This window comes from Dromiciops gliroides, chromosome 3 (assembly GCF_019393635.1).
Source record: "Dromiciops gliroides isolate mDroGli1 chromosome 3, mDroGli1.pri, whole genome shotgun sequence".
NCBI classification, from domain to species: domain Eukaryota; kingdom Metazoa; phylum Chordata; class Mammalia; order Microbiotheria; family Microbiotheriidae; genus Dromiciops; species Dromiciops gliroides.
In genome coordinates this window covers 602,766,018-602,776,204 of record NC_057863.1, presented here as the reverse complement: position 1 = coordinate 602,776,204, position 10,187 = coordinate 602,766,018, and the positions used below count along the sequence as shown (strand labels likewise).

The window sequence follows — 10,187 nt, the reverse complement described above, 5'->3', positions numbered from 1 at the left end:
GTGGCTGTTGAAACAAATTATTCCCATTTGCTCATTCCACTGGGGGAAGTCTTCACATGCTTTGTGTAGACACCCCTGTAACTCACTGACTGCTTTGAGTTATCCTCAGCCTGATTTAGCTTGTCTGCTGAGATGATTGAGATGTGACTGCTACACATGCTATAACTTTTTGGAGCCACAGGTAAGAACTGAGTACCAGGTAGATGCCAAAGGTGGATGAACAGCCCTGAAAAGGGCTCAGCAAGCCCTCACACCAGAGGTGCTAATCATCCCTTGAACATTCCAACACCCAGGAGGACATTTACCAATAAAATAAAAGATTGCAACTGTGATTTCAGTGGGATAAGGAACTCTCCAAAGAAAAACTTCCTCTACTAAAGCAGGTTAGTACCTTCTCTGAAATTGATAGTCTTAGAGGGTATCCTAGAAGAGAACTGAGAGATTGTGACTTGGCCAGAGTCACACAGTTGATGTATGTCAGAGGTGAAATGGGAACTATCAAGATGGCTGCCTCTCATAAACTCTGTTCTTATTACAAATAAAAATCTCATTCATTTATTAAAGCAGATTCTCCATGGATTTACTAGTTTGGGCAAAGATTATGCATGATTCATCTTTGTCTCTCTCTTGGCACAGTGCTTTGAATATAGGAAGCACTCAGCAGTTTGCTGAGGGAATGAATGCGGAACCAAATATTTTTCCTTGGCCATTTTGTTATCATACATGATGTTAACTGTTTATATCTGAAATCAATAACTTGTTCCAATAAATGGTTATTGAGGCTTCTGTGTAGGATAGAAAAGTAAATAAAATAACTGGTCTCTGCCTTCAAGGAAGTTAAATGGAGTTGAGGATTGTGATGCTTTTTTCAGTAAGACAGTTATGGGTCTAAAGGCTAATGATTCACTAGCTTCTTGGTGGTACCACTGTCTGATCTTCTGGAAGATACCATTGGTAAAAGGTGGTGCTGTTTAGGGTAATCTAGGTCCAACAGATAGACTTCTTTCAGGCTCAGATAACTGAGAAAAGCAGGGATGTAACACAGGGATGTCTACTCATAAAACTATACATATATGGTGGCAGTTATATTGTAAAGCTGAGGTGTCAAACATGTGACCTTCAAGCAACTGACAAGGTGGGACCAAGAATAGATTAAAATGTAATTGGTAAATGTCTAATAAAATAAAACTATAACATAACATAGATGATGTTAATTTGTGATTTTCTAAGTCAACATGCTGCCCACAGGTATCTGTTTCTATTTGAGTTTGAGACCATTGGTATAGTGGATAGAAAGTCCTCATAACTGGGAAGGCAATGTATATTGGCTGTATGATGCTGGTAACTATCTTCAATTTCTTGTTTGTTTTTGTTTTGTTTTGTTTTGTTTTGTGGGGCAGTGGGGGTAAAGTGACTTGTCCAGGGTCACACAGCTAGTAAGTGTTAAGTGTCTGAGGCCGGATTTGAACTCAGGTACTCCTGACTCCAGGGCCGGTGCTCTATCTACTTCGCCATCTAGCTGCCCCAGAGATTGTTTTTTACCTTTATTTTTTTTTTGTATTCCCAGTGTCTGGAACGTAAGTGGGTGTTGAATAAATGTTTATTGACTGACTGACTGACTGATAACTTCTCAGTGCTCTAGGTTACCTACTAAGACTGTAAGTTGCAGAGAATGTGCCTGCATTGGTGGAGGGAGTTTTCTCATCTGGGTATACCCTATATCCCTGTAATCACAGGTGCAGTACTTATCTTTATCCTTATCTTAGATATATTGATTAGCTTCTAATTTCTTGGTTTAAGTTATAAAAATCTCAGTTATAATGAGGGGTACCTCATTATTAGAGCTGGATGAGAATCATGGAACACTCTAATCTTTGAAAATTGATATTGTAGATCCTCTACAGTGCAATGGAGAGGGACATGATGGGTGTGAGAAGCTGCAATGCATTATAAAAGAAGAAATCTGCAAGAGATGTAGCATCAGATGTAGTCAGAAATATGTATGGCCAGCAAAAGATTGCCTCATCATATATTGAGAGTCAGGAGTAATGGATGAACCATCTGGATGTTGGATTGGTATCCAGGCTATGTCAAGAGGATGAGAAGTCCCCCAGCAGGTTGGGTGGATCCCCCTGTTGTGGATTTATAAGAGGGCACAGGCAAGAGTTGCAAAGGATAAATGTGGATTCCATGGAAAGAGCTCCAACATTGATGAGAATACTAGGGCATATAACAAGGGCTGAAACACAAACTTATAAATACAAAGTATCCCTTCATTACTTTTCCCATCCAACTCAGCAAGTTTTATTTATTAAATACTTACTGTACATAAGGTACTAAGTAGATACTAGAGATTCCCATCCACCTGTGATTTCCTTCAATCAATCAATAAATCCATAAGCATTTATTAAGTACTTATTATCTACTAGGCTAGGTCTGTGGATACAATACAATGAATGAACAATCCCTACTCAGAAGGAGCTGACACTATTATTGTATCTTCTAGCCACTGGGGATACAGAGAGAGAAATATAATTAGCATGCCTTTTTTTTTTTTTGGTAGGGCAATGAGGGTTAAGTGACTTGCCCAGTGTCACACAGCTAGTAAGTGTCAAGTGTCTGAGGCTGGATATGAACTCAGGTCCTCCTGAATCTGGGGCCAGTGCTTTATCCACTGCACCACCTAGCTGTCCCCTAAAATATTGAGTTTGATATTGGAAAGAAAAACTTAGCAAAAGTAGATTTGCTTAACCATAGCAGGAGAAGGATGTTCCACAAGGAGAGACATTGAGGACAACTTGAGTTAATTCATCTGAGCAAAGTTCCCTTGCCTGAGTTACTCATCTTGACCCACCAGCCAAGCATTGGAGAGGGAGCCTGGGGCTCCTAAGAGCTGTTTTGTGTTCAGGACATGACAAGAACAGATTGAATCTTTAGTCCCTCAGTCAACCAAATCTGGAGAAAGATCTCAATTCCTTTTAAGGAAAAAAAACCAGCCTAACTCTCATGAGGGTGCTCAGGAGGGAGTCCATGGATTTGTTTTAAAAATATTATAATAATTGTTTTTCAATTTATTTTAATATAATTTCGTATGTATTTTATTTTATGCACTTAAAACTATTATTCTGAGAAGGGGCTCATAGATTTCATCAGACTGCCAAAGGTGTTCACATCACAAAAAGAACTCTCAATATAGGGGAAATCCCTGTATAATATCCAAAGCTGTGCAAAAGTGGAATAGGTCTGCCTTGCCTCTTATGTTGATGAGTTTCCAGTCATAGGACGTTCCACATCCTCTTCAGGCAGAGGGATCTCATAGAGGGAATTCCTTTTCTGATACAGATTGGATGGCAATCATGCTAGCCTTGAGATTCTATGCTTATAGGATTCTCAAGGTAGGAAACATCTACTTAACATCCTGTTTCTCTCTAAACATAAACTGTACAGATGACCCTTGGAGTTCTCATCTGGAGTTGGCAGTCCAACATTTATCTCTCCACTCAATGGCTTTTTGTTTTCAAAGAGGAACATAGAAGGTACTTGCATCCACAAGTGGCTTCCAACTCCTTCACTGACTCATAAGCCTCCTATATAATTTGTTTTACAAACCAGCTTTTTTAAAGGGGCCAGACCATTTGTCTTCTGAACATTCTAAAGCCACAAAACAAAACAGAATATGTTTTGAAAAGGTTATATAGACTTTTTCACATACACCTGTGAAGAATCTTTGCTTCTTCACCCCCTTCCACCTACTGTCAGTCATTAATGCTTTAAATCCCACCAGTAGGGCTTTATTCTTTTGGGTTAGAGATTTGTCTCCTGTAAAAATGTAAGTAGACTTAAGCTAATGGGATTCTAGGCAGTGAAAACTTGGAGTCAGTAAGGCCTGAGTTCCAGTCCTCTGTCTGACACTTAGTAGCAGTGTGGTCCTAGGCAAGTCACCCAACCTCTCTCAGATTCAGTTTCATCATCTCCTACAATGATTGACAGAGGTAATAATAGTAAATAAATAGTAAAATAATCACAAAAAACCTATGAAGGAAGTACTATTATTACTTTCTTTGCAGGATTTTTGTGATGATCAAATGAGATAATATGTGAAATGCTTGGCAAAGTTTAATGTGCTTTTGTAAATATTAGTTATTATTATTAGACTTTGGTGATAGAAGCAGTGTGTAGAGCAAGGGAGGTCATAGTCTTCATGGCCAATGGCTAATTAGACCTGACCTGGAATGGTGTTTGGTATAAGAAGAATGATGATGGAGTAGCCTGACTCATGAGGGGACATGATGACACATGGAGACAAGCTGAATCCACAGTAAAGTGGAGAAACCATGCCATATGACTATAAGCAAAATCATCAGAAAACAGCATTTGGGGTAGTGGTGGTAAGGTGGACATGATACACCTTCCTTCAAGTATTGGAAAGAGAAAGAACCGGGAATCACCACTGGAAGTTACATAGAAGCAGAATTTGCCTTTTTTTTTTGCGGGGCAATGAGGGTTAAGTGACTTGCCCAGGGTCACAAAGCTAGTGTCAATATCTGATGCCAGATTTGAACTCAGGTCCTCCTGAATCCAGGGCCAGTGCTTTATCCACTACACCACCTAGCTGCCTCCAGAATTTGGCCTTTTAAGGGAAATCTTCTTAATAACTAGAGCTGTATAAAAACAGAATGGGATGCCTCATAAGGCAGTGAATTCCCTGTCACTGGGAAAGGTGACTTTAAGTGAAAGTTGAATGCTCACTTGTCAGAGACGCTGCCAGGTAGGAGCTGGATTAGGTTGTCTCTGCTATTCCTCTCTCCTCTGAGATTCTCAGGCTAGACCCACAAAGCTAGGCCAGGGAGAACCAAATACTGTTTTTTCCCAGGGACCCAGCTGTCCAAACATTGCCACCCTTGCTCACTTCCAGTCCTAGAATGTTCTGGTGTTATGGGGGTAATCGCCACACATTTCTGGCATGAATACAAGAATCCAGTCTCAGATCTTTCTCCATGTCTTTTTATGACTTTGGTGTGTTTTCTCTTTCTTCCCCCTCCTTTTCCTCTCCCTTTTGTCAAAACACTGGCTTTGATTTCCGCCAAGTGTAATCTAATCTGATGTTTGATTGACAGCAGCCAAATGGAGACAGGCGGCTAGGCAGAAAGAGGTGCCTGAGAGAATATGTATATTGTAGAGAAAAATAAATACCAGTCCAGATGTGGTCAAAGGCCCACACACCATAGGGATGTTTGATTGGATGAAAGGTCTCACCCTCATTCCTGCTCACTATATTGTAGCAGAGGTCCCAAGGGAGGGAGAATGAATTCAATTCCTTTCAAGCCAACAAGTATTTATTAAGTGCTTATTGTCTGCAAGGCGCTGTCCTAGGTGCTGAGGATATAAAAACCAATATGAAAATAGACCCTGCCTTCCAGAAGCTTACTCTACTTCACCTTGGGGAGAGCAACAAACATAGAGATAAGTACTTAATCAATCAGCAAGGATTTATTAAGTGCCTACTATATGTCAGCCACTCTGTTAAGCACTAGATATATAAAATAAAAAAATAAACAAGGAGCACATATGCTTTTATAAAAATGTTTTTACTGATATATTCGTGGGGCAGTTAGATGGGGCAGTGGATAGAGCACTGGACTTGGAACGAGGAAGACATCATCATAAGTTCAACTCTGACCTCAGACACTTAACTAGCTTTGTGATTCTGGGCAAGTCATTTAACCCTGTTTGCCACAGTTTCATAATCTGTAAAATGATCTAGAGAAGGAAGTGGCAAACCACTCCAGTATCTTTGCCAAGAAAACCCCAAAATGAGGTTATGAAGAGTCAGACAGGACTGAAATGACTGAATGACAAGAACATCTGTTATTATGTCACCTGCATGTTCCCCTTAGAGAACTATTCCTTATAATAAAGAATTTAAAAGGGGGGAAAAGTTTAGCAAAACTAACACTAAAAGAACTGGTTATGTTCAGAGTTTCATAACCATGCTCCCCCATGTTTGCAAATAAGTGTGTGTGAGGAGAGGGGAGGGGAAGCATCTTCTCATGTCTTCTGTTAGGGGCCAATCTTGGTCATTGTAATTTTGTAGCATCCCATTTTGATTACTTTGTTGTTCTTTCCATTTATGTTGTAATCATTGTGGATACTATTTTTATGGTTCTGTTTACTTCACTTTGCATCATTTTGTACAGATCTTCCCATGCTTGTCTGTATTCGTTATTTATAACAGTGTAGTAATTTTGTATTATATCACTATAACACAGCTTATTTCAACATTCCCCAATCAATGGACATCTACTTTGCTTCTAGTATCTCAATACCACAAAAAGTGAGTAGTTTATGATATAATATGTGGGGCAAAATGTACATGTATAAGTATAATAGGATGGCTCTCGACAGTTCACTTGTCTGGGGGCATATACCTTAGAGTTCTAAGAGTAGATACCAAGTTTAATTTGTCTGAGATCTGAGATAGCAGCTGCTCATCTGCATGTGACAAACTGTAGAATATTGGATTAAATGGAGAATGAAATCTGTTTCAGTGGTTGAAATATGAAGATCTGAAGAACTTTGAGGTTAGTAACTGGGGAATTATAGACATTACCACTCTTTTATGATTCTGAGATAGAAGATGAAAATTTGGTTATCAACCATATACTAAAGTGGGGTCCTTCATAGAGAAGACATAGCTTCTGAACTAATATAGGTCAGAAGAGAAGAGGAGAGTATAGTCAGAGATGTGATAGTTTTTTATCTCTACATTGTTACTTGTTGGCAGGCAGATTGGTTGGCCATTTAGAGACTGGATTGCTCTCTACTGTCACCTGCTGCTGAGAAAAATAAGAAAGAGTAGAAATATTAAAATCTTCTTTATTATCATTTGCTGATGAGCAAAACACAGAGAAGAAAATAGATGAGAAGAAAAACCAGAAGATAAGACAGTTAATATTTCCCTGCATTGCCAAGTGTTGCTACTGAGAAATGAAGAAGAATTCTGCAAAGCAACCATAGTTGGATAGATTTTTTAAAATCAACTTTAGGATAAAGTCACTTGTTTCCTAAAAGACCAAAATAATACTTGAGCTGAAAGCATCAGTTTAGCCTGATTCTGGAAGTGATGGGTATTATAGATGCTGTTGAGAAGTCCATGGGGCAGCTAGGTGACTCAGTGGATAAAGCACCGGCCCTGGATTCATGAGGACCTGAGTTAAAATCCAGCCTCAGACACTTGACACTTACTAGTGACCCTGGACAAGTCACTTAACCCCCATTGCCCTGCCCCGCCCCAAAGAGAAGTAAGTACAGCTGTGTAGAAGAATAGCTTGGAGGCAGAAAATCAGAGAAGCTTCTGAATAGATAGTGTTCCAGCTGAGATGTTGTATCTAGTAAGATGCTACTCAAACACAGAATAGATCAGATCTGCTTAGCAGTAGAAGCATCTGTTTAACACAGAAGACATATTGACCAAAGAACTTTTATGTGTAGGTCCCAAGACAGTCAGAACACTGAGGTCTATACTTCCAGAGTTAAGAGTTGCCCTGATTACATGTGTTCCCTACATGACTGCTTTACTACCCCAGAACTTTAGTTGTATGCTCACTTTCCCCACAAATACTTTGTGTAATAGTGGTAGAAAACAATTGAGATTGAATGTTGTGCAAATATTATGATTAATTTATATTTTCAGTAAATATTTTCATTAAGATTAAGTATTAGTGGCTGTTTTTTTCATGGAAAATACACTGGTGGGAGTTTACAACCCATAGTGTTGGTAGGAATAGTCACTCACAAGAATTACCCCTATGACACCAAGAGTTAGTTATAGTAGTAACCATGCAGCTACCACTCTGACCTAAAGAAATGGATACTGGCAAAGTGGGTGAGCCCACCTCATACTAGGGAGTGATAACCTGAGGACAATAGGGCTTAGTGCCCATATCAGAACTACATAAGTATAACTGGGAGTTCAAACCTAGTGTATTTGCATTAAGACTTTACACATTGGTGGAGAGCATGATTACTTCAAACTGTGTGTCAGTATGAGCAGAAGAGTTGGATGAAAGCTTTAGAGAGGAGAGACCGTCTTCCTTGACAGTCAGAGAGAGGATATGTGTGGTTTCACATGATCTTAAGAGAGAAATTCAAAGAAAAGAACATTCCTTGGAAGGCAGACACATAGGGGAAAGCTGGCCCCCAAACATGTCCCTGATTTTCTGCTTTCCTTTCTAGAGACCAGGGTATTACCATTTGGGTAAGATTGAGGGTTCTCCTGGTTGAGCTGCAATATCTCACTCCCAGTGGGAGAGCACATTTACCCTGTGTATTGTCTGATATATTCCAACCTATATAGTTTCTCTGATTTATTTGCCAGCTGCTTGGATAGGTGGGTTTATTCACCATTTATTAATTGTGAAGTTCTTTTGTGTTGCATTTGGAAGTAATCTTTGGAATGGAAGGAATCCATCCATTGGAAGGAATCAAGTGGAGCCAACCCTTTGAGTATAAATGGAATACCCTTTCATCTCTAAGAGAAAGTGGGAAGTAGCTTGAACCTAAGAATGAAATAATTTCCCTACATAGGGTAGATATAATTCTTATCCAAGAACTGTCAACCTTGTAACTCACCTCCTGTTCTCCTACAAGCAGGAATAAAAGTCTCCTTTGGAGAAGGGTGAGATTTCAGAGATACCTATTCATTGCTATATTTAGAACTGGACAGCACAGATTGCTTATTTAAGTGTTTCTAGAACACACAAAGAAAATATAAAATAATTTTTTGGAGGAAGCACTAATACCTGAGAAGATCAGGGAAGGTCTCATGCATGAGATGGCACTTGAGTTAAATTTCAAAGGGAATTGAAAATTCCAAAAGGCAGAAGTGAGGAGTGAGAGATTTTCAGGTTGTTGAGGACAACCTGAGGACAAGTATATGGAGATGGAATATGAGATATTGTATCTGGGGGGAACATTAAGTTGTATGGAAAGAAATCGAGAACATATTGTGAAATAGATTGGAATTATACCATAAAGTGTTTTTTAAGAATAATATTTTATTTTTTCTAATTACATGTAAAAACATTCCTTAACATTTGTTTTTTTAAAATTTTGAAATTAAAGTTCCAAATTGTCTCCCTTTCTCTATCCCCTCCCCCTATCATTGTGAAGGCAACCGATTTGATATAGGTTATACATATGCAGTCATGCAAAACGTATTTCCATATTAGTCATGTTGTGAAAGAAAACACAGATTAAAAACCACAAAAAATAAAGAAGTAAGAAAAAACACATATGCTTTGATCTACATTCAGATTCCATCAGTTCTTTCTCTGGAGGGGGATAGCATTTCTTTTTTTTTTGGTCGAGCAGTTTGACTTTATTAACCAAAGGCAGGTCTGGCCCCCTAAGTGATCTTGGGTGGGCGGCTTCACTTTTTCTTCACCACCAGTGGTTTCTGGCTCCGCAGGATGGCACTGGCCCGGCGCAGAGCGGCCATGCGGAGATCTTTCCGGTATTTGTTATTGCGGATGATGTGCCCGACGCTGTTGAGCGTGGCCCGGGCATTTTTGTTGATGGTGGTCCTGAAGTGGCCGGCTTCCTCTGACCTGCCGGGTGCTTCAGCACCATCACGATGCCCTTGCCGTCAGCGGCCTTCTCGATGCCCACCATCTTCCTGGTGGAGCAGCCCGTTGTAGAGAAGGGAGTTTCGGGCCTTGAGGTTGTTAGGCTCAGTGCTGTACGTCTGCTTTGTTGCGCTTGATGAAGCCGGAGCAGTTCCGGAGGACCAACCACTGCAGATAGGTCGACATGGCGGCGGCGGCGGGGGCGACCTCGGGTGGCGGGGGCTGCTCTCGCGGCGACTCCCTGAGACGGAAAAGCGGGGGATAGCATTTTCATCATAATTCCCTTGGAATTGTCTTGGATCACTGTATTGCTGAGAATAGCTAAATCATTCACAGTTGATCTTTGTACAATGTTGCTATTATTGTGTACACTGTTCTCTTGGCTCTGCTCACTTAATTTTGTATCAGTTCATTTTCCAGGTTTTTCTCAAAGTATTTTGTTCATCATTTCTTATAGCACAATAGTCTTCCATCACAGTCATACACCACAGCTTGTTCGGCCATTCCTTAATTGATGAATACCTCCCCAATTTCCAATTCTTTGTCACCACAAAAAGAACT

At 39.9% G+C, this 10,187-nt stretch overlaps 1 pseudogene; it reads right to left on the bottom strand.

Moving 5' to 3' along the window:
• Positions 1-9,406: 9,406 nt before the first annotated feature.
• LOC122748137 lies at positions 9,407-9,812 on the bottom strand (annotated as a pseudogene).
• Positions 9,813-10,187: the final 375 nt, after the last annotated feature.